The sequence below is a fragment of the Pholcus phalangioides genome, unplaced genomic scaffold (genome assembly GCF_987345545.1).
Source record: "Pholcus phalangioides strain wild (caught in Gottingen) unplaced genomic scaffold, Ppha-v1.0 ptg000011l_1, whole genome shotgun sequence".
Lineage (NCBI taxonomy): Eukaryota > Metazoa > Arthropoda > Arachnida > Araneae > Pholcidae > Pholcus > Pholcus phalangioides.
The window spans coordinates 31,758,584-31,785,012 of NW_028301604.1; positions in this window are offsets into that span (position 1 = coordinate 31,758,584).

A 26,429-nucleotide genomic window follows, 5' to 3' on the forward strand; every position below is an offset into this window, starting at 1 on the left:
CTCAGGCTTAAAGGGTAGGTCGCAATGAATTTATTAAAGAAAAATTTTGAGTTCTTAATCTTCAAATAGCATTGAAACTAATAGAAATTTATTAGAATGACATGCAATGTATTTTCTTACGATATTTTAAATAGTTCTTCATTTTTTAATTTAATTTTTCTTTCAAATACACTGCTGGCCACCGTAAATGCAACACCCTGAAGGAAGCATGCAAATAATATGATATTTTACAACATGCATTAGCGGAGGTGAGATATGCAAATGATTAGAATTTCAGCGCAGACGCACATCACGCGCGCCTGTGGCGCCACTTCAAAGCGCTATTTAAGGCTTGGAGATTTCGACGATTTGAAGTACGGCAATTGCGTTTTTCTTGTGGTTTTTTCAAAAAAACGATCAATTATGCCTCGTAGAAAACAGCGATCATTTTTTGATCAAGTATCCGAGTTCGACAGAGGAAGGATAGTGGCCTACCGAGATTGTGGATTATCTTTCAGGGAAATCGGTAGTCGTGTTGGGCGAAACCAAACAACTGTAATGCGGATATGTGATCGTTGGATGCAGGAGGGTACGACGGACCGACGTGTTCGATCGCATCCACCTCAGTGCACCACTTCACGTGATGACAGGCGTATTGTGCGTATGGCAGTGACGGATCGCTCAGCCACATCACGAACCATAGCACAGCACATTCAGTCTGTACCGCATCATCCAGTGTCTGCGCGTACCATTCGACGCCGTTTACAGCAGAGTGGTCTGTCCGCAAGACGTCTATTGCTTCGTCTACCCGTGACGCAGAACTGTTGAGGATGTTCGCCGGACGCGGCCGGAGATTTAAACGAACTAGTTTCGTAGCACGACATATTATATATTACTAGATATTATAAACAGGACATTGCGAAAATGATAATAATAACCTTTTCAATTAGAGAATTACAATTTAATTTTATTCATTCATTGAAAATACTTCGACACCGTGAATTACACTAAACTCGATACAATTTACATTCAACATGGACACTCTCACTTTACCAAATTAAACACACAATAATTATATATATAGTTTGAATCACTCACCGTCATCTCGGGGCAAGGTTTCTTGCGTCCCCTACATTGTGGGATCTCGACCCGGGGTTAGGAGGGAAGAGAGAGAAAATTCACGACTCTTCAAGCGCGACATGTTGGTCGTCCAACCTCCAGCAATACCTCTCTCTCTCGCTAAAAGCCTCGTGTGTTCCCAAACCAAGTTGGTGAAGAACCTCTGCTATTGGTCAAAGGCAATCGCCTGATTTCTGTAAGGGGTTTCATTGGCCCAGAGGCACAATGTCTGTCTGCAGAGTTGTGATTGTGTTATGTAATACGTACTTATTCGGTGCTCAAGTGCGACTTAGAAATACCTGGTGAGGGAAAGGAGAGCACACGTGTTGCATCCCATGTATGTATGTATGTATGATGTGTGGTTTCTCGATGAGAAGGCGAGAGGGGGGGGGAGAGTGTGTGTAAGGTGCACTCGTGACATATTACCTACGGGAAGGTAATATGTAATATTCAATATGGAACAGGTGAGAGACCCTTACATATGGCATGAGAGAAAAGGTGAGAGTGAATCGCATACAAGTATAACATAACACTGTAAACATAATGTGTACAACAGAGTTCAACAACAAAAAAAACATATGGTGTATGTGCTTGTATATGTATGCATGTTAGAACTGAGCATTAGAATACATGTCAGGAAGCAAAACAAAATATATGGCAATAGTATCATAAGTTGTGTAAAAAAAATTTTGTGCCAGCAGTCAAGTATACTATATGGATCAAACAATGCCGTTTGGTTGGTATGTGTGTAATACACAATCAACAGTGTTATACCAAATAAAATATACAAAGGAAAATTTGAAACAAACTTGTGCTTCGCAGTTGCCAATGAAGATATAATCAATATCAGAAATGTCCATCTATGTACATTATCCCCTGCTCCAGGAAAAAAAAATTGACACTTCTCTCTTTTTTTTACAAAAGAATCACAATTCAACTTCACAACTATATATCAACAACTTCAAAAAAATAAATCAAAACTATGATAACAAACGTCAGCATCTGGCGCCAAGAATCTAAACTTCCAGCCTAAAAGAAATAAGCTTCACAATACGACATCAACATTAAAACTACTTTCCACATGAAAACCCAAAAAAAATTTCACCTTCAACCAGGAGCAGTATGCACAAACACATATCATCAATGATATAACTTCAATGCTGACAAAGAACGAGGATTCACTGGAAAGAAAAACTAGGAAAAAAAAATAAAGAATGTGCACACACATACAGCAATATCGGAGACAAACACACACCAATACTTAAATATATATAAACATAGGGAATGTGTAGGAGATGACGAGTGAATGACCCAAAAGGTGAGTGAGAGTGCCTGTACCAACTTAATGATATATCAAAAAGGCTTTAAGCATTTCACAAATTGAAAAATAAAATTCAAAAAAGATCACACACATAAAAAGAAGAATATATATTGACATGACAAGTCGACTCTATGCACGACATACAAGCCAAGAACTTGAAGTAGATACAGTCACTAGACTGGGTCAGTTCTTGTTGGTACACAAGGAACAGTTCTTGTCAGTGGACACATAAGTAACGAGTGACACAGTGGTTATGCAAATTTAACACAAGAATAATAAGATACAACACAATAAGAATAATAAGATGTAAGTGAGCTTCCTCAAGTGAGTGAGTGGAAAAAAAATTATGTGGGACATCCAATTTTATGCAAAAATGACCTCAAATTACAATTAGTAGAGGTACGAGATACTTGAGGAGACGAAAAAGAGGAAGAAATTGGAAATACCTGAGTCATATCAGTCCACTTATCATCATCATTATCTGGAAGATGGGAATCATTTGTCGATAAATTTTTACAGTCAGTGGTAGACACATGAGACACAATACGGTTTTGTGGTCTATGTTTTCCCAAGCAAGACACACATGAAGAAACAAATGCTTTCGTCAGCTTTACGATGCCAGGAAACCAATACTTCTGTCGAAGACGAAGGAGTGTTCGTGAATGTCTAGCATGTGCAGATGATGAAACACCATGCGACAATGATAAAGCGTCTGGAACAAATGACTTGGGAAGAACAGTTTTCACTTTACTCGGTTTCGCTTTAGATGAAACACACAAGACGTCATTGTGGTGAAAGAATGTAATGTTCTGGTAACGTCTTGGCAAGTGTTTGTTGTTTGTAATACAGTCCTTGATGTGTTGACAAAACTCATCTTCACCTTGAGCTCGTTGCAGGTCTTCAAGCGAGTGATTCGGTACGAGATGTACTGAAGTTGCATTCGAAACAGGAAATTTCTCTGGTAACGCCACACTGGCAGACGTGTTGTGTTCTTCAGGAACATGTAGAAGATGAGCCACATGCGAAACTTGGTTCAAGTAACAGGTACCATTGAAGACCATAGAAGATTGCAGAGGTTCCGCCACTCAGACAGGAATGAAAAGTTCTGTGTGGCGAGGACTAACAATGTCTCTCTTGGTGCAAGCGACAGAGGTTTTGACAGATGACACTGGATGAGGAATGGTCAATGACAGTCCATCTTTACCGAATTTGAATGTAGCAGCTTGTGCACTCAGGAAGTCCACACCAAGGATAGCCTCATAGTACGGACAAGCACTGTGTGGAATGACAAAAAATGTGTGGGAGAAATGACGATCTTCCATGTCGAAACAAAGAGAGATTTTGTGTCGAATCACGATTGGTTCACCAGTGACACCAGTCATTCGCACTGCTGGAGTGACAGCTTGATATTTACGAGTCAGTTTGGACTTTTGACACCACTCGTCTGTAACTAGTGACATAGCAGCACCTGTGTCTACAAGACATGGCAGGGTCAGTTCATGAATTTGAACATTAACAATCGGAAGTTCAGGAGTTGAGGAAGGACTCTCAGCAGCGACCATGTTGAAGCTGACACGCTTTGGACGAGTAGACGGTGAGTTTTCTCGTTGACGACCAGACTGAGAATTTTCTTGCTGACGACTAGACTGAGAATTTGACTCCGACTCTCTGGTATTTCCAGGAGAAAAAGAACGAAATGAGAAATTTCGACGCCAATTAGAATTGTTATTTCGAGAGTTGAAAGAATTTTGAGATGATCGTGGAAAATTACTCTGAGAATGAAAAGAATATGAATGATTTTGTTTTCGACATACCTTGTATGAGTGACCAGGAATTCCACAATTAAAACAGACAAGGCGACGTGAGGTCTGAGGAGAACGAGTGTGCCTCATTTGTGGTTCAGGAGATTTTTGTGTTACCTGCAGTTTTTGCAATTGTTCCTCGAGAGAAGAAATTCTGTTCAGAAGTGTGGGAACAAGTGAATCTGAAAGTGAAGGTGACTGTGATGGCATAATGTTTTCCTTAGAGGAAGAAGAAACCCATGCAGGTTTCGAACTAGCCTGCTCAATACGGTAGGCTAGGTCAACTGCCTCTCGAAAGGTTGCTGGATTGTGAGCAGCGATAAGTGGTTCCATGTGAGATAGTATGCCAGCCTTAAATCTGGCCAAAAGAAGTGTGTCACGATAATTTGTTATGGCCACCGGTTCATTCGGTGTGACCTGAATAGCACGTCGAGCTAGTGACTCAAGACGATCAGCAAAATCTTTGACTTTCTCAGAATCTGATTGTGTTGTTGTTGTCAGTTGAGACAACACTATTTCAGGTCTGTCAGGTGAAGAAAATCTGTCTATTACATGAGCACGAAATTGTTCATAGGTCATAGGGTCTATCAAGTGAGAGCTTGACTGAATGTGAGCAAGTACAGCTCCAGAACATTTCTGTAATGCAATCTCTTTCTTAGTATGAGCATCCCAATTCGCCAAGGCTGATGCACGATCAATTCTTGAAAAAAAATCAGTCACTGTCAATCCTGAATTTGTTCCATCAAATACGGGTATGGAATTGTAAGTGCCTACTATGATTGGAAACATGTTGAACTGCTGGACATTCTGAGCTTGGGCTTCCTCGTGAGCCATGATGTAGTGTGAAAAGAAAAAAAAAAATTTTAGCCGACTCTCAATAAACACGTAAGGGGCAAATATGTGTAAAAAAATATAAAAAAAGAAAAATTGTGTAAGGTATCTCGCCTGGAGAAGTGTACAGGCGGCAGCCTTTACCGTTTTAAGAACGATAGAGGGGACGAGAAAGAGGAGGATCACACGTCAAATATTTAGTGGTTGAGACCACTACAAGAATAAAATATAGTCCTCTTAAATCCAAAATGTACCTCAATGTTTGTGAATTGTGCAAGTCTGTGTGAAATTATCCCTATGTGTACATAAAAAAAAATCTGACGGAAACTAATCGGCTAAACAGTAATCACGAAACAACACAACCAAAACGAAACACGAATAAAATTTTCCACCGGAGACATGACATGAGTTGCGAGGGAGGAGACAACGACGAAGGGGGGGGGAAACCGAGTTTTCCCTCACACATATAGACTCATCCGAAAAGGAAATAGAAATGGCACTCAGGTTTAAGTCTTGACAATTCAGCTCAATCACGATACTGAAATCACATCGTCGACAATAATCGGAATTCAACATTATTACAGAGAAACACAAATTATACGTTCAAAATATGACTCAAATCACTCACTCAATAAAAGGAAATATTTTAACAAACGGTAGAAACACAATTAGATTTTTTTTTTTTTTAAACTATGGAAAAATACGCTAGCACAAATACGTTACAACGATTGAAAAATAATAATTACGACAGTTCAGTATAGTTACGCCAAGTTAATCCTGACAATATTTAAGAGTGCCACACAAACTAAATACACCACAGATTCGCCGGTCGACGGCACCACTCTATGTTGAACGTTGGTTCGCCGGTACCACTCTATGTTGAAGAGGTTCGCCCGATATTTTATATATTCATGGAAAACACTTGGACACCGTGAATTACACTAAACTCGATACAATTTACATTCAACATGGACACTCTCACTTCACCAAATTAAACACACAATAATTATATATATAGTTTGAATCACTCACCGTCATCTCGGGGCAAGGTTTCTTGCGTCCCCTACATTGTGGGATCTCGACCCGGGGTTAGGAGGGAAGAGAGAGAAAATTCACGACTCTTCAAGCGCGACATGTTGGTCGTCCAACCTCCAGCAATACCTCTCTCTCTCGCTAAAAGCCTCGTGTGTTCCCAAACCAAGTTGGTGAAGAACCTCTGCTATTGGTCAAAGGCAATCGCCTGATTTCTGTAAGGGGTTTCATTGGCCCAGAGGCACAATGTCTGTCTGCAGAGTTGTGATTGTGTTATGTAATACGTACTTATTCGGTGCTCAAGTGCGACTTAGAAATACCTGGTGAGGGAAAGGAGAGCACACGTGTTGCATCCCATGTATGTATGTATGTATGATGTGTGGTTTCTCGATGAGAAGGCGAGAGGGGGGGGAGAGTGTGTGTGGACAGCGGTGATCTCCAACAATGGCGGCTACTCTGGCTACTGATTTTGGCAGGAACCACACTTCACAGAAGTCTATAAATTTAATCATTTGATGCTTGGTCAACATGTTATCTACAAAATAAATATTGTTGCGATATCTCTTGTCTTTCTTGGTGTTGCAATTTGGGTAGCCAGCAGTGTATTTTTGCATAAAAAAAATAAATTTTCGATCGTCTAGGGGGAGCATGGGAAAGGCTCGTTCTCCCCCTTCTGTGTACGACTCTGATCCGAATGTGCGTTAGGTGGTAGGGGGCACGACTGACGAAATTTTGCTGACATGGGGGGGGGGTCAAAAATGACTAAAAATCAGCTGACGTAAAACTGTATGGTCCCATAGAGCGTAGGATTCGCAATCCAGAGGCTACGGGTTCGATTCCGGCTCGTCACATCTGTTGCAATTTTTTTTCTCTTTCATCTTTAATTTTTCTTTCTTTTTTCTTACTCTTCCCTCTTGTACTGGTGTCGTGCCTTGTGCAACCGTGCCCTGTGCGGCCAAGATGGATGGGTGTAGGTCGATTGCGCCGAAGATGAACCGTTTTTAAAAAATATTGTCTCCCCAGTCTTTCTTCGATCAATCTATTTCGCTTGGGTACTGCCAGTTATACAATATGTTATCACAGTTTGGGGTGGCGACTATGAGACTAATGTTAACGTGGTTAGAAGCTCTTTGGAAAAAGTAATCAACAATGTATCTCAAAAAATTTCCATAATCCAGGACTGCAATAATGACTATAGATTTAATACTCAGAAACTTTATCTTTATAAAAAAATTTTATTTATCCAGAAAAACCCTGCATGGTTCAAATTAAAGCAAACAGTAAGACAAACAAGGGGAACTGGAACCCAATATGAAGTGATAAAGCCAAATAAAACCATAATACAGAAACAGTTTTTATACATCGCACCTAAAGAATATAATAATCTAAATCATGATATAAAATCTGAAAAATGTATTAGAAAATTTAAACGATTACTAATTAATGATATCAATCAAATCTCTTGAGTAACAAGTAGAATGCAATCTGCCTTTCTCACTCTTATTTTTTGGATATCTTATATTTGACTGTATTTAAGTTTTTTTTTTTGTTTTTTTTTTGCAATCTGATCAATTTTAAATTTTAGTGATGCATGATAAATTTGTGGTTGCAAATTAATGATATCAATTTCTCAAAGTGCAAGCACAGCGAATACAAATTTTTATCTACTCAAGTCCAGATACGAGTGCTGTTGTTTACCTGGTTGGTCTGTTGCAAAGTATTATCATTTAAAGAATCCTGGACGGATCGTACGATCCCTTGGGTTAATATTGAAATGTAATATGTGTTTGTGTATTTGTGTTCTGTATTTGTCTTGATGTGTTAATTAAATTTCAAATTTCAAAAAGTTGAATATTTATTTCTAAGTGTTCACAATTCACCATTTAAAATTAGAAACTAAAATTTATTTTATGGAAATTTTATAAATGAGTGCACACACACACACACACACACACACACACACAAGAGACTTTTCATAATGTGAAATCCCATCAGGGTTTTGAAATGTTTTCGAAATTCCCCTCATAGATTAATAAATTTGAGCATTTACAAAAATTTTATGTTTAGAGCAGCAATTAATTTCCCTTTGAATTAGAATTGATAATATGAATGTAGCTCAATGAATAAAAAATATTTTAATGACATAGTTGTTTTTATTTTTGTACATTGCCTGTGTATCCTTTTATTTTAAATACAAATTCTAATGTCATATAAATAAAAAAATGAAAAGTCAAATATATACTGCCTGATTTTTCAAAAATATTTGCTTGGGAGCAAAAAAAAAACACCTAGAAATACGTGTTAGCAGAGAATTTGTGAAACCCCTATTTTTTTAATAATTGTTAAATTACCTCTTTTTATAATTTTATTATTCATTAATTTAACATTCAGTGTTTTCCATATACCATACTAGGTAATAATTGCAATAAAAAAATCGTCAATTTTTCTTTCTAACTGCCAAAAAATACATGTTGGTAGCGTATTTTAAATCCGAAGCGTGTACGCGGTAGGACCCGGGTTGTGACGTCACGAAAACATGTTTCAGGCTTGTAGTATCTAGGAGGCTTTGGTGGGACTTGGGAAGAGACTAGTTATAAAGGCCCGTTTACACGCGGTAAGTGATTTAGTTGGTAACTAGATTTTAACTTACCGATTGTTCTGAAAAGTGTCCATACGTAAGTGGTTTAGTAGATGCTCATTGGATAATTTTTAAGGAGGCGAGAGCAATTAGCGCATGCGCGCTACATTCGACTCCAATCAACGGAGGGTGAAAGACGCAACTAGCGGGAGAATAATAGTAATGATTTTTTATATATCTGGCATTCAAAGAGGTGTTTTTTTTTCAAAGCTCATAGCTTCCGCAACAATGGATGAAGATGATCCGGTAGAACTTACGAATACTGTGATCAGAGCCACATTATATGATTTTTTTTTTTTTGAAGAATACATTTATTCACTTTCACTTATACAATAGGGGAAAAAAAGAATGCACAACGTATTATAGACTGACGTAAATATTATGCCCTGTATAATTATTATTGACGTAAATATCGATTATGTGATATTATAATCGGAGTTAAAGAGGAGATAAATTATTTATTATGTAAGCCGGAAAGATTATGGGAGAAGATTCTTGGCGTTTGTAGGAAATTCTAAGGGTTAAAATTAAATAATAAAAATTCATTAAAAAAAGATAAAAATTATTTGAAATTTTATTATATTTTTAAATTTAATGCAGATGCATTTTCATACAGATGCTATCTTTGTTAAATATTTGATTATGTATTTTTACAATAGACGGCAGCAAATTCCTTCTGGATGAGAGAAATATCCCCGTCCAGTTTTTAATATATAATAAATCTTCCACACCCGATATATTTTTGAACCTTCAATTTTTTTTTTCAACTCCTGGCAGCACGCCGACCGAATATTCCACAGATACTATTTCCAACATTGATTAATTTTTAGCTTGTTTGTTAACGTAGTTTTCATTTCTATAGTTCAACAAACGTCCATGGCGAAGATATTTTTCAACAAACTTGAAGGTTGTGTCCTCTGGCCACCTCACCATCCAATATTTCCGCGGAATTCTAGCGAAACTTCAGGAGACGACGAAGCATGAGCAGGTTCATGGTTGAGATCAAAATAAACCCCTCCGTGAGAGAGCAAAAAGACCCCTCCAGAGCGGCAGGTCACGCCCACTGGTGCATATGTCTACTTAACCGGAAAAATAGAACCGTTTTTATTTCACTTATCCACTAATTCACTTGTGCACGTGCCAACTAAAGCCGTGTAAACGGCCCTTATCGTTTGCATACATTGTATCGTACTTGGCAACTTAAAATTTAGTTACCAACTAAATCACTTACCGCGTTTAAACGGGCCTTAAGTTCTGAAGAAAAGTGGCGTTTCACCTGACCTGACCTGAATGGTGCTTCGACGGTAATCCCGTGACAACCCTGGTCACTCTACCGCACTTTAGGAATGGGCCAAAGATAAGGCCTGCAAAAATTTTTAAGAAACAAAAGAAAAAGAGTGGTCACTGTATGTGCTTGTTGTGTACCGTGTGTGTCTAATGTCAGTGTAAAAAATCTTTCAGAAAGAATTTTCAAAACATAAGGACATTATTATACAGAAAGCAAGCGCAAATCACTTTATTCGCACTCAAGGCATGGCAAGTCGTATCTTTGAGGAACAAATAAAAATAAAAGGTAAAAAAGTAAAATTCAATAAAATCCGCTGACCACCATAGGAGTGTTAAGATCCATAGGAAATATATCTAAGATAAAATATCATGGCAGAACCCATATTATACGAGTCCTGTCAAAGGGTTCCCTCGAAGGCCAAAAATTAAAAACCTACATTTAAAATCCAGTTTTTAAAATTAAAACTCTAAAAAGTATAAAAGACGACGTTGACAATTATAATCTCCAAAGTGGCAGATATAGTCATAGCCGCAAATGCGGGCCAACAGGCAAGTGTCAAGTTATGCTTTGTCGTAGGCCATAGAATACGTATATGCTCATCTCAACACCATCTATCGGTGAAGGGGAGAAGGCACGTTGACCAGTCTCCCCAGAACAGTGTCCAATAAGTCTATGCTTCTCATGCAGGCCACTGTCGATAAAGGATATTCATTGGCCGGCTATATTTCTGAATGATCCCAGGATCATCGTCCAGGATCTCTCGAAGGTGCCCGTGTGGTGGGGGGGGGGGAGCGAGTTTCTAATTGACTCATAACAAGTCTCAGCCAGACAGCAGATTTGCTGCCTGATAGTGTTCATTTGAATATCATTTCTTACATCCAAATTTCGCATAACTTATTTTCGCCAACTGGCCCCCGTAAAGTGCCTAAATAATTTATTTTCGAAAATTTGCAATACCTCAAGATTCTTTTTTGTCGCAAATGCCCAGACGGGCGACGCATATGTTAGCGAAGGACGGATAACTGAGTTATAAAGAAGTTTATTACGTAGCGACAGCTTGCTTCCGGGAAAGTATACTCTGTTTAACATTCCTAAATTTTTATTTGCTTTCCCCTTGACTTGTTCGATATGAGCTTTAAAATTCATTTTTCGGTCAAATGTAACCCCAAGGTATTTAAGCTGGGGCTTAGGCAAGCGTTTAACATTGCCAATTTCTCTCTGATGATTAGGTCGAGTAGGGGGATTTTTGTCTTTTATGGAACCACATCAAAATACATTTATCGTGATTTAATCTTATGTCGGCCTCGATACAGTATTCCTCAACCATGTCAACGGTTTCCTGGAGATTTTCAAAAGCCTTGTTAAGGTCCCTACAGCCAGCAGCAACACATCATCCGCATACTACTTCACCAAACACCAACTCTGGCCATATCACTATATTGCAATTTACTGCCATTAGTGAGATGGGTTGATCCGCATACTGGCACTTGAGGCCCCTCTGCGGGCCCGGGAAGTTGTTTACATATATGGAAAACAGCTGTGGTCCAATTACGCTTCCCTGTGGGACCGAAGCTCTTATTGGACGGCTTGTACAAAGTATCCCGCCTATCTTCACCCGAAACACACGGCCTTCCAGATAGCTCTTCACAAAATAGATGAATTTTTGATGAAAGCCCATGCCAATCATTCTCGTGAGTAAAGTATCATGATTTGTTTTGTCAAAAGCCTTCGCTATATCCAGGCTCATAGCACAAACATATTCATGATTATTTAGATCATCCATGATAAACTCCGTTGTGCGCATCAACTGGGTTATCACAGAGTGTTCCCCCCTGAAACCATGCTGTTCTGGAGAAATCAGGTTTTTAGTAGCAGTGTAGTTGTTAAAGCTGGTTATATAGATGAAGTCAAACAGTTTGCTTATACCGGAAAGAAGGGAGATTGGACGAAACTTTTGAGGGAAGAGTGGATCAGTATTAGGTTTATGGATTGGTTTGACAATAGCATTTTTCCAATAGTTTGGAAAGAAATTTAACTTTATCATATTATTAAACATGTTAACCAAGGAGAGGCGAATTGCAGGAGGAAAATACTTAATAGCAAGGTTCGAGATATTATCAAAGCCGGGTGCTTTTTTAGATTTCAAATTCTTTATAGCCAAGTTAAGCTCATCAATGTCAGTAAGAGGGATAAACTCGGTCTCAGAAAGGATCGGAGGGTTATTTTCCAAAAAAGAGAGAATTTTTTGGTGATTTTGCATTGCTGTCCAGGCATCCTGTATGCCATTTGGTGTGAACTGGTACTCAAAGGAGTCCGCAAAGGCCTCAGCTACCTACCTCAGTTGGGTCAAACACAATGCTATTGTTCGCACTATGTACCCTTGAAATTAGTTCGCCTTTGGGTAATGTAATGGTTCGCCATTTTTACCACTTCAAAGCCCTGATTTATTACATCGTCGGCAATCTCGTCGTGATTTACATTCGGGGGCAGACCAAGGATGACAACCTTTAGATGCCTGTCCCTCTTCAATTCAAACGTATAGAATTTGTAATTCTGTTCGTTACAGAACTTAGTTAATTTTCTGTAATCATTAACAGTACAGACTTTAATAGATGTTGTATCAGAAATCGATTTTGCATCCGGAGGAAACTCGCAAAAACCACGAATTTTAGCACAGTCGCTAAGCCATTTTTCGCCCCAATAAGTAAGAACAACAGGGGGGTTATTGTTTTTCTCTCTTTGATAATTAACCTGTACAAATTCACCATCCTCATTCTCTGCAAAGGGAAGTTCTCCCCCTCCAACAGGCCGAGAGGGATCTGACTCATCTGCGTGTGGTATATTTAACTCCTGAGTATCATTTTCCTGTATATTCTCATTAACATTAAGGGCCCCACTTGGACCAGGATTTTCTAGTACATTACTTGATATTTCCTCATTTTCATCAACAGTTTGCCTAATCGGGCTAATTTTATGCACATTTACTGGGGGCCCCTTGGCCTTGGTTTTTTTCTTAGTATAGCTTCTTAATTTCATTCTCAATTTCTTGCCTCCTCCCACGGGCAGCACGAGAGGTTCCTTCAAGAAGGCCTTTTTTAAAACATGACAACATGGTTCCTTTTGTATTTCTGAGAAGAAGGTCATCGTAGCCTCCACCAAGGAAGGTAAAAACTCCTCCTAGGTCTCATCAGGTCTATTTATATAATCTGAAAATACATTCAGTAAAACATCGAATTCAAAGGACGTCGAGCATTCCGGCTCATCGTAATTTCCTAGATACAGTGCCGTCTTAACGCATGGGCCCACCCGGGCGCATCACAAAAATGAAACCAGGTAAAAATTTTCTAGAATTTACCAAGAAGGGCTCAGAAAAACCACTTGGCCCGGGGGCCCATGATGCTCTTAAGACGGCCCTGCCCAGATACGCCTGTTTGTCATAATATCCGCCTAGCCACTGGTTCAAATCGTCATGCAAATCAGTTAAATCCCCAGTAAGCAAATTTGCCACCGTGGATTTCAGTCTATTGAAAGTTCCTCCTAATGTGGAGTCGTTAATGGGACAAAACCTCACCATGTCAAAAATAGAGAGCGGACAATTAAAATGCACTTACCCTGCTTCGTTTTGTTGCCGTTCTTAGGAAGCACCATTACAGGGAGCAGCCACGAGACAATTAGGCCTAGTAGACAGCTAGCGCGTGATCAGGCCTAGTGAGCAAAACGCCACCACAACCAATATCTCTATTTTCGCCGGTCTCTCCTAAAAGAGTAAAAGTCCACCCCAGACCTGTAAAAGAAATACAATGCGACAATATGCGATTTAGCCTATGCAGCTCTCGTCCTTCATTAAAGTCCAGGCCCGAACACCACCGCACATCGACGGCCCAAAGCTGAACCTCACGCCGTAAGTCGACGCTCGTTGTCCCGGAGAACTCGCAAGAGATTATCGAAAGCTAAGTCCGAATTTGTGGAACAGTTTCAGACACGTCCTCACTCCGTGGCAGTCAGCGGATGGTTTGTTTTTTGGTGAACGTGAGTGGCGTAGAAATGAATTACCTTTTGGGTTTGATAATACAATTGAGAAATCGACGTTGGATATACCCAAAATTCCAAAACGAACACGGCTATACGCGTTTCGGAACTATATGAAGTTTCTTCATCAGTAGCAGAAACAAAGAAGAAAGAAAATATTGAGAAACTCCTTATAGCGGGAGTTACTCGCTGTTGTAGACAAGAGTCAAATTCAAAATGAACCGGCAACAAAAGAGTAGAGCAACTGAGCCAATCGCAACTGAGAACGTGATAGTGATGGAGAAGAATAATTATTATAGAAACTGTTGCCAGATTTTTGAGAAGGGTGGTGTGCTAGATAGGTCGTTGACCAACTGGTTTGTGTTTTTGTTGATGTGGAATGATTCGAAGAAATGCAAGTCAGACGGTGAGGGGCATTTTTGGATGATTTTGGCAGAAGAGAAGTCAAATTTATGGTCAAAACACCAGCAGTGTTGGGCTATGGATGAGCGATTAAAGACTTGGTTGCTTACGTACATGGGCGGAGATACGGAGGGGCGGGGGGGGCATTGACACCCCCCCCCCCAGCGTCAAAGATGGAGTTGACTGATCTAATGTATATATGTATATATGAATTGACATCATCATCATCTTGCCTCCCCCCAGCAATAATGACCGTGCCCCCCCCCAGACTGCCTAGTCTATCTCCACCTATGCTCACGTATCTTCTATGCTCATTTAAACGGTTTTTTTAAGGCACGTTTAGTTTGGCCTATATATGATAATCCGCATTGGCGTGTCACGGTTCATTAAGGAGCCTTTTAACAGGAAACGGTTAACTTGAATTTCCGCCGCTCGCAGTTCCTCACGGTTTGTTAGTAGCCAATGGGACGAGCCGTTAAAACCCAAAACGGCTCAGTGATATGATTGGCTGCCGATGATGTAACAAAAGTGAATGGGTTACCGGCTGCGAGGGATTTGGTGAAGAAACTGGCAGTAATGGTTGGCGTCGAAATCTCATTTTGTTTATGCTTTCCTTCACTGATCTTACCGCCATTTTTCCCTCACGTTTTGCGCTTGTTTTTTCCCGGGTTTTTTATTTTGTAATTATGTCATTCCATGATGAAAATAAACGGCCAACAAACAATACATTCTGCTTCGACTACAGTAGCGTTTACACGAGGCAAGTGATTTGGTTGGTAACTAAATTTTAAGTTGCCAAGTACGATACAATGTATGCAGACGATAAGGACCGTTTACACGGCTTTAGTTGACAAGTGCGCGAGTGCACAAGCGAACTGTTCTATTTTTTCCGGTTAAGTAGACCTATGCGCATGCTCCAGTGGGCGTGAACTGCCGCTCTTGAGGGGCCTTTTTGCTCTCTCACGGAGGGGTTTATTTTGATCTCAACCGTGAACCTGTTTATGCTCCGTCTTCTTCTACTGTTTCGCTAGAATTCCGCTTAAATATAGGATGGTGAAGTGGCCAGAGGACTCAGCCTTCAAGTTTGTTGAAGAATACCTTTGCCATGGAAGTTGGTTGAACTATAGAAATGAAAACTACCTTAACAAACTAGCTAAAAATTAATCGATGTTGAAATAGTAGAAGCTGTGGAATATTTGGTCTACGTGCTACCAGGAGTTGAAAAAAAAATTGAAGGTCCAAAATATATCGGGTTTGCAAGATTTATTATATAACTCTCTCTGGACGGGGAATATTTCTCTCATCCAGAAGGAATTTGCTGCCATCTATTGTAAAAATACATAATCAAATATTTAACAAAGATAGGCTGACCATATTTCCTCGAAAGAAATACGGGACATCGGGATTCCAAATACGGGACTTTGCCAATTATCGCCAAAAACGACGCCAAAATCAAACAAAGTTGCCAAATATTGTTGAAATTATGGAAAAATCACAATGGCGGGAAATGATGCATTACTGCAAATTGCAGTGGATTAAAATGTATTCCACGGCAAAAAAACGTTTACCAAGGCAAATGTGGGAGATTAATATCCCATATATAGTTGTAACTATCATAAAATAATTTGAGTTGAAAAATAATTTCAATCTTCGACTTTAATAAAGAATAAAAATTCAAGTAGGCTTCGTGTGAAATACGGGAAAAACCGGGACACTTTTGCCAAAAAGTCGGGACGGCCAAAAAAAGAGAAAATACCGGGACTGTCCCAGGAAATACGGGATGTATGGTCACCCTAAACAAAGATAGCATCTGTATGAAAATGCATCTGCATTAAATTTAAAAATATGATAAAATTTCAAGTAATTTTTATCTTTTTTTAATGAATTTTTATTATTTAATTTTAACCCTTAGAATTTCCTACAAACGCCAAGAATCTTCTCCCATAATTAGGCTGACCATATTTCCTCGAGAGAAATACGGGACATCGGGATTCCAAATACGGGAAAATACGGGACTTCGCCAATTATCGGCAAAAACGACGCCAAAACCAAACAAAGTTGCCAAATATTGTTGAAATTACGGAAAAATCACAATGGCGGGAAATGATGCATTACTGCAAATTGCAGTGGATTAAAATGTATTCCACGGAAAAAAAAACGTTTGCCAAGGCAAATGTGGGAGATTAATATCCCATATATAGTTGTAACTATCATAAAATAATTTGAGTTGAAAAATAATTTCAATCTTCGACTTTAATAAAGAATAAAAATTCAAGTAGGCTTCGTGTGAAATACGGGAAAAACCGGGACACTTTTGCCAAAAAGTCGGGACGGCCAAAAAAAGAGAAAATACCGGGACTGTCCCGGGAAATACGGGACGTATGGTCACTCTACCCATAATCTGTTCGGCTTGGCTTACATAATAAATAATTTATCTCCTTTTTAACTTCGATTAAAATAGCACATAATCGATATATTTACATCAGTCTATAATATATGTTGTGTATTCTTTTTTCCCCTCTTGTATAATGCCTCATAGTGATGGGCAAAACGGTTCTTTTCCGTGAGCGGCTCTGAACCGCTCACTCACCAAAATGAACCGCAGCTCTTACACGGCTCTTTTGAAGAGTTGATCAAGAGCGCCATCTAGCGAAGGGTTTTATAAACTCTTGTGATTTACCCTCCTCCTCCCCCCCCCCCCCCCGAAAACAATTCTAGATTTTTTTTTTCAATTACAGCACACTGCGTTTACGCTGCAGTTGATGGACACGCGTTGCGTTTCAATTAAAAAATCAACCAGAGAAATATGCAAAAAATCAAGCTTTTCTCTCTCTCTCTCATTCCAAAAATAATAATAATAAACTTTTTCCCTTAGGGGTCATTCAAGTATTACGTCAGCATCGAGAGGGGGGGGGGGGTTTCGGATTTGCTGACTTTTGATGATAAGGGTGGAGGGGGGGTTTGAAGGTTACTTACGTCATCAACCACCCGTTTCTGAAGATATGGGGGGGGTCAGTGTTTTGCGACTTTTGCTGACAAATGGGGGGGGGGGGAGAGTCAAAAATGGCTAAAAATCTGCTTACGTAATACTTGAATGGCCCCCTTATAGAAGATGGTTTCGTGCACTAAACCAGACACGTAAGATGGTTCAGTGCCGTCTCAAGGCATGGGCCCACCCGGGGGTCTCAGGAGAAAAAAAGCCTCAGAAAAGTAATTTGGCCCGGGGGCCCATGTTGCTCTTAAGACGGCCCTGAAGATGGTGAGAAAAAAATCTCCATATTACTGTATTTGCATGAACATCCATGTTCTCATTTACGTAACAATCGATAAACGATTTGTATTCATCTCCTGTGTCGTCTTCATGGGCGGAGATACGGGAGGTGTTGGGGGGGGGCATTGCTCTTCCCCAGCGTCAAAGATAGAGTCGACTGTATAAATGTATATGTGAATTGACATCATCATCATCGTGCCGCCCCCCCCCCCCCAGACTTCCAAGTCTATCTTTGCCTATGGTCGTCTTTTTTAATAAGCCGGACAGCTTTTGATGTAGATTTTCGAGACATCTCACATAAAAATAAGCAATCACCGTTTTTTTTCTCTCGCACAAATGTCATTTTGTAAGGAGTCGCGAAAGGTTCTCGTACCGAATACAGCCTTTATACCTAGCTAGGTATAAAGGTGTAGACTACGACACATTAGGAAAAAATACTTCGAGAGTGCGGGTTGGGTTCACAAGGGGTTACGTTGATAAACTTGAGTGATAACAACTCCCACTCCAGTTCACAAAAAAAATGTATTGGTATAGGCCATTGTTCCCACCCTTTTTTTGTCCCAACGCCCCCTTCTTCAGAAATTTTGTTCTCCCATTCCCCCCCCCCCCCAACGCAATCTAAGCCATAGGATCCTATGTTATACCCGTAGCTTCTACCGCCCCCGGAACATTCCATCGCCCACGTTGGGAGTCACTGGTATAGTCGCAAAGGAAGAGGTGGACAATCGTCCCCCCCCCCCTTCTTTTATTCATTATAATAACGACTGAAATTACATACGAAATTTTAATTGAAAAATCACAACTGAAACAACAAATTACATTGCGGTTGAAAATTATGAATGTAGGGGCGACTGTTCAGCCGCGGGATCCGTACGTTCACATGGGATATCGCTGTTAGAGAGATTAAAAAGCAAAAAAAAAATCTTATGTACCCAAAAACATTAATGAAGAAATGGTGTCTGTCCGCTCTAGGTGGGGTGCTAAATCCATGATGAAAGGGCAAAAACAAATATTATTGACCAAAAAAAAATTAGTGTAAATGATTTGTCTGCTCGTAGAAAAGGCATCAAATCTGAAGTGAAAAGTCGAAAAAAAATTAGGGGACATGATTTCCACTGTAGCAAAGGGTTGGGGCAAATTTGTCACGATAGGGCAGAAAAGATTTATTGACCAAAAAAACAATTGGGGAAAATTATTTTTGCTGGAAGCCAAATCCGACGTTGAAGAGCTAAAAAAAATTTATACTGGTCAAGAAAAGAAAAATCAGGAAAACGATTTCTGTCATCTCTAGGAGGAGCAACAAATCCGAGCTGAAGAGCAGAGCCGTAATGAGAACACCCCCCCCCCCCCCACCAATCCAGGGATACGCACCTAGATACTTTTTAAGCCGGAACAAACCAAACTTGCATTTCTGTGCCCCGTATAATGTAGAAGGAGCAGTTAAAAGAGGTGCATTCCTCTCCCCCACTAGTCCAGCGCCCGAGCCCCAGACCCCCCCCCCCCCTAGTTGCGGCTCTTCTCTATCTGGCTAAAAATTACTGCCTATCAATTCAAAGTACTCCGAATCTTGGAAATTTGAACATCTTATTTTCAGGAGATCTGCCTCTTCTACACCTCTCCTCCCCGCGGACGTGCCCATGCGTCTGCACTGGTGAGTAGACCAAATAACAATAATAATAACAACGAGAATGAGATTCCTTCCCCTTCAAGAGGTGCATTCAATCCGAGGTAAAAGAGCAAAAAATAATAGTAAATAAAAAAGAACGCAGCGAAAGGGGGATTGTAAAAGCCTTTTGTGCAAAAAAAACCTTGCAAAAGGGGGAAAAAGAAAGCGTGGCCAACGTCTTCTTAGAAGGGAGGGTGGGGACTTGGGAAGAGACTAGTTGTTAAGTTCTGCAGAACAGTGGCAAGCGAAGACTTTTTTTTTTTTTTAGAAAATTTTTTGGCGGGGCCTATCTGTTTGCAGACATCTGCCGCCCTCAAAATAGGTCCGCTTAGGACCAGTGTGAAGGAAAGGCAAGGGAGCAGTGTATGTGTATTGTGAAGTGCGTGTGGTATGCTAGAATTTGGGAGCTTGTCTTCGTTAATTAATAAAAATTAATAAAAATTAATTAACCAGGAAAAATTAACATGTCTTTCCGAACTTGTTAGTCATATTACTTATTAATATTTTCGGCAGGAAAAGTAAAGTGGACTGCTTCTGCGACGCCATCTTGGTTCGTCGTGGCTCATCCTCATTGGTCGGAAGAGTTGCTTGTCAGGGATTGGCTGAAAAGGAATAAAAATACACAAAAATACAATTTATTAAAAATTATTAATTAGAAGGTGAAGAAAAAGAGGAATAGAATTAGTCGTATTAAAAAGTTCGTAGCGATAGATGGAGAAGAGATTTCGTTTAAGAATATTTTTTTTTTATATTTTTTTTTTTGTAAGTTTTTTAAAAATTTTTGAATTTTTTATGGGATTTTTTAGGAAATATTTTTGAAAAAGATGGGTAAAGGAAGCGAAGAAAAAGATAGAGTTTGCAACGCTAATGTTGCTGATTATGGGAGCTGCTCGTCAGTTATCGTTCGAGAATGCGTCCAGCCTCTTTTAGAAATTGTTGCAGAGTAGCTCGTCTCTCTTTCTTCGAGCATTGTTGGACGGTGTTCTGTATGCATGCCTTGGCAAAGTCGAACAAGTCCCGTGCCGCATCAAGGTTGGTTGACGATTCGGAGTCCGAAGACGTGGATGACGCCGAGGACGAGGAGACAGAGGCCGGGGAGGCGGACTTACGAACTTCGTCAGCTTCCACTCGGTCGATGGGGGTAGCACTTGCGCCGCCGTCACAACGTTCGGATGGACCCGGGGAGCACTCATGCCCAGTGCTTTCGGTTCTGGATCGGGGCGGAGTCTTGTCCTTCGCGCCTTGGAGCCTCGAGTTGACTTTCTTCTCGGTTGGGTGACTAAAGTCCGTAGGCTGGGACTTGTGTTTTTCTGCTCCGCTGGGTTTCTCCACCAGGTCCGTAGATGCAGATGGCTTGTCGTCACTGCTACCCGCGGGGAGGCTCGAGTTGCCTGAGGCTGCTTTTTCCTGAGAGTTCTTAAAGTTCAGAAAACTTTCCCAAACGTTTTTTGGGATATATTTGGGATTTTTGAAGTTTTTCCCCGATCTTCTAAAGGTCGCGGGATGTATGGTCTCTGCTTCGGTTGTGATATTTTCTTGGTGTTCGAAGTTCCCCTTCATTTTTGCAAGTTCACTTTTGAACGCTATGCACTTTCGTGATGTGCTTGGGTGCCCTTCACCACAATTGCAGCATTCTGGGGGGCCACTTCCACGCTTGGGACATTGTTTTCGGTCATGAAATCCGGGACAGAACATACATCTTTGAGGGCGGTCGCACGAGGCACCTGAATGACCCCAGTTTAAGCAGCGAAAACAAATTGACGGAGATTTCCGATTCGGGTTTCGTCGGTGCTTCTCGACAGATATGGCAACTAAGAGAAGTTGTTTAAGTCCAAAAATTTCTTTGGATCTGTCGCTGCTGGGCAGGTCGACTTTCCATAGCGGGAGAATTTTGGACCGAATCCTTCGTCTTCGTGATCTTATAGGGGTCACTCTGATCGGCTTGAAGCCCTCGTCAGTGAGTTCCTGAAATATTTCTTCAGCTGGTATTGTTGAGTCAAGTCCGCGTAGAATTATGCTGAAGATGTCCGCCGCTTGAGCGGACTGCCTGAGAATTGTAATTTCCTCTTTGGTAAGGAACTCTATTATTTTGTCGCGGTCATCAGTGTTCGAAAATGTGATTTTATAGTCTCCACGCGAGAATTTAACTTCACACGCGGCGTTGCATGTGTCCTTGATTTTTTTCGCCACCGTACGCCATCGTCGGCCGCACCGGATCAGCAGAGAGGGCCTGCTTCGTTCATGACCTACCTGGCCGTCTGGCACGCCGACCGTTGTGGGCGGGGCTTCACCATCTTGGGAAGCTTGCGATTGGTCAGTTTGAGCCGGTGATACCGCCGACTGGGAGTCCGGGGAGACAGTATCGGTGGTTACATCGTCTTTCTCTTCTGTGTTGTTATCCAGGTTTTCCGCAGGCCGTTCCGGGATTTTACCTGGTTGAACGGTATCTGCGGGGACGTTCAGTCCTTGAGGCGTATTTCTGTCCTTTGCAGCTTGATTTTCACCACTGCTTTTTGGGGGGATCACCTTCGCCGGTATCAGAAACTCCGGGATTTTATCCCGCTTCCGGAAAATTTGGTAGATAGTTTCGTTGATCCTCGTGGAGTAGTCTTCTGCGACTACCTTGAGCGACGGCTGGTTAAAAAAGCAGCTACTGTCAGCTCGGAGGAGTTGAACGAAGTTCTGCCGGATTGCAAGCTCGAGCTGGAGCGTGCTGCCATCTTTCGGCTGTCTCCGGAGTTCCAGGTATACCAGGAAGGCTTTCTCTAGTATGTCATCAGCCGGGCACGAGTGCGTCTTGCAATGAACCGACTTGTTCCGAGGATGGACTCGTCTCCAAAGGGTGTAGTGTTCAGCAATTCTAGCGAGATATTTGACGGCAGCTTGGCTCTGTACCGCTGGTCGAACCTTCTGGTTGCTAAAGGTTTCTGCCATGGTGGACCATGCTTTGTTGCCCGGGGATAACGAGTGACCATGTAGGAAGCATATCGGTTGTTTCTTCAGTTCAAGTGCCATTTTGGGAATTTGTCAAAGTCGTTTGAGGGTAGATTTACAAAATTTTTAAACCCTAAGATGTTTCAAGTTCGGATGTGTCCGACTGGGTACGGAGCGATGTCTAGCTTCATGTCGCTAGTTTGGTTGGATCGGTCTACTATACGATCATCAGAGCACAGCTAGAGACGTGCTTCTCCTCTCGTGTCTCAACGGGGGATCGCTTGAAAAATCCTGAAAATTTGAAAATGTGGCAAGCGAAGCGGCTCCCGGAGGCCTTTTAAAAGGACACGGCTCACTTGAATTTCTGCGGCTCGTCACGGTTCATTTGTAGCCAATAGGAGCAGGCAACACAAGCGAAAAAAGAAGCGATTCACGGCTCATTTTCGACCAATTACAGGAGGCGTTTTAACAGGCAACGGTTCACTTTCATTTCTGCGGCTCTCGGCTTGTCACGGTTCATTTGTAGCTGAAAGGAGCCTGCAGTATGAGCGAAAAGTTCGTATTTCGCCACTCCCCCACTGGGGGAGGGCTGAGTTCGCAGTTATTCTTACCCGTACCGTAACTAGGGGGGGGGCAGGGTGGAGGGTGACGGTCCCGGGTGGCAGAATTTAGGGGGCCAGTAGTTTTAGGCGGGGCAGGGGCGTAGCCAGAAATTTCGTTCGGGGGGGGGGAACCAAAGTGACAGAACAATGGATTTGGCCATCTTTTTCCCTTTTTTCGGTCATTTTCTCACATTTCGCGGGGGGGACCAGACCCCCAAGTCCCCTCGCTACGCCCTTGAGGCGGGGGTACAAAGAACACCAAGATAGTCGAATTTTATCATTATAAATCGTTGTGGGGCACCGAAAATGATGTTTGCCCCGGACGGCATAAATCCTAGTTACGGTCCTGATTCTTAGTTTTCTACTTTCTAACACTATAAATTAACTATAGAGGGGCCTTGAAAAGTCCCGGTCGGGGGGCTTGCTACAGGATGGGGGGGGGGTTCAGGATGATAGACAGATTTATGGTTTTTGACACCCTTTTTTCCCCAATCTTTTCATACTTCCAATCTCCCAGTTTTGAAGCCCATTTGATGAATACGTATAATGTATAATTCGTGTCTGAAACTTCTTTTGGTCTGGGCCGATTTTTGCATTGACGAGAGGGTTTGCCCAGAGCCCCTTAATTATGTTGGGCCTCAGAAAAACCACTTGGCCCAGGGTCCCATGAAGCTCTTAAGACGGCCGGCCCTGTTAACGAGTACAGGCATCCTGGAAAGTTAGAATGGCCAAAGTTTTTAATGAACCACGCCTTTATAATTCCTAATATATCATGCTATCATTTTTATAATATATAATAATAATAATTTTAAAATCAATAACGCGACGACCATGTGAAAACCATGTAACTGACATAAAATGTGCGGAAAGCCATTGTTAAAACCAAGATAATAAGCATACTATCAGGGGCGTAGCCAGAAATTTCGTTCGGGGGGGGGAACAAAGTGACAGAACAATGGATTTGGCCATCTTTTTCCCTTTTTTCGGTAATTTTCTCACATTTCGGGGGGGGGGACCAGACCCCCAAGTCCCCTCTCGCTTCGCCCTTGCATACTATGCTGCATTATTATTATTACTTTTTTGACATTTTCGGCAATTCTATCTTTCAAGTTGAGTCTTGTTTTGGTACATGAAAAATTGGTCAATCATTAGAAAAATGTGAACACCAACGAAAACACAACACACACACACACACTCCATAGCCTTTTTTTTCTATACATTTATTTACAGAAGTTGTGGGCAATCGGCAAACTTTTTTCACATAATTCATAAATAAAAAATACATAAAAATGAAATGAAATACATGGAGGAACAAACCCCTGCTTGCGAACTAATCTGGCTCACTTGAAAAAAATGTACCCATGAATTTCGAAACAAAACATTATAATTTGAGAAATTATGCATTACCAAGTGAGGTCGAATAATGTGTTTGGAATAGAATCATGTTATGCATTATACATTTTGTTGCGATTACAACCGTGAAGAATTTAAGTCAGTACGACATCATCATAGGCGTAAAATAATAGGAAATGTCGGGAGCAGTAAATAGTGGTTGGGGAGGGGTGTTCAAAACTCAATATTTGTGTAGAAATTTAGGAATCACGGAGATGCAATAAATTTAGAAAGGGGCCGTGACAGGTGGTTTGAAGGGCTGCAGAGAGCTGAGAAGAAAAATTAAGGTGTGAAGAAATAATGCTTTTATATTGACTATACACTTGCAGAATCCAACGAAACCAGGGCCGTCTTAGGGCATGGACTCACCCGGGCCTCACCCCCCACATTTTGCAGCAGGTTCCCTAGGATGGGGTTTTTCGCAGGCCTCCGGCTACATTTTTCACAGACCCCCTTCTCTACATTAAATTTAGTGGGAAAAACAAAAACTGATGAAAACCATATCAGGCCCTGGGATGCAGCTCTGTCAGTCCCACTCTTGTGAGGGTTCATGCCCGGGGGTCTCATGTACACAAGTGACTCCACCTTATGATATTTTGTATAGTGCAATAAATTTTTAAAATAAGTAGGAAATATGTAGGCTGTTTATTTCCTGCTAAGTATAGGACTACCATAGCATCACTTTGCCTGAGGGGCCCATGATGTTGATACGGTCCTGAATAGAATTCGGATTAGTGGGCAGCTCAATAAATTCTAAGCCAGTGGTCTGGGGGCCAATTTTATTTGCAAAAATTTTCATTCAGTATAAATTCACTGAAAAAATCAATTCAATACGTATAAACGATCTTGCTTCTAAATGAGGGTCGAAGACTCAGGGGCGCCACGAGAAAAAAAATATTCGAAGGGGGCGACGGGCAAAAAAAAAGGAAAGAGAAACGCTGCTTTATATAATAACATGCGCACAAAAAGTGCTTAACTAGTTCTTTTGTGTAGCTTATAGAGTGTAGAAAGAAAGAGTAGCTTTTTGTTTGCAGGCCTTTATGTTTTTTGTTAAGTTTTTTGCAGTTCACCACGACAACTTTACTCACAACAGAACCATTCAGTGCTTAACAACAGTTTTAATTGTCCGAAATACACGAACGATGTTGTTTGTTCACTACATCTTTACCGCGGGATATGTGATTGTGGTATTTCTCGGACACAAAACTAGACGCATGGAAACGGAAAGGTGTCAAAAAAGAAAAAAAAACCGCTCTTCTGTGCCTGCCACCCGTGTTTTTGTGCACTCATTCGCCATATGAATATGCATCTTCTTTGCGTCGTCATATTCCCACAATAAGCCGGAGAGCTTTCATGTCATTTTCTTCGTCCCCACAAAAGTAGTTAAATATACTGTGTCAAGTATCTCATCACAATAGTTAACAAATCCCTGGGAACCTTTCATTCTTCAACTAGGGAACTTCAACGCTAGTCTAGACTAGCGTCCCTCAGTCGGCATCCACACAAGCACCCCATGTTAAAACCTCGATAGGATAAAGAACTACTGAAGGTAGGACACAAAAGCAAATATTTACAATGGCTCCGTACCCGGGACCATTCCTATGCTCTTTCCCCCTTTGAAGCCAGTTTTTGATTTTGGATTGAAGGCTTCGAGTTTGAGTCTGCTGGTCGGTTCCCCAAGGGGTTTCGTCGATTAACTTGTCTCGAGAGAACTCCCAAAATATAAACGTCTTGATCAGAAATTTAAGCTCATCTGTCCCTAAGTAAAAAAATACATTAAACCAATATGCAGTGTCTGTTAGGGTAAATTTCATCTATGCGTTGATTATGCTTAATCGCCGACCATTTTGATGAGTTTGATAAATTTCGTTCAAACATGTATTCCGAATTTATCACATTCACCGTAACACATACATACTGTAATATTTTAACTTTAAACGTTCCTATTTAGCACGGATGGAATATATTAGAATTCTACATCAACAACAATCAATACAGTGTACTCAGTACACGCATACTTAGAAATAATCAAAATATTAAGAAACTAGTAGGCAGCAGTGCCAATTGAGTCACTGTTCATTTCGAAGTAGATTTTAGCAGGAGGCAAAGAAGACCGGGAAGGG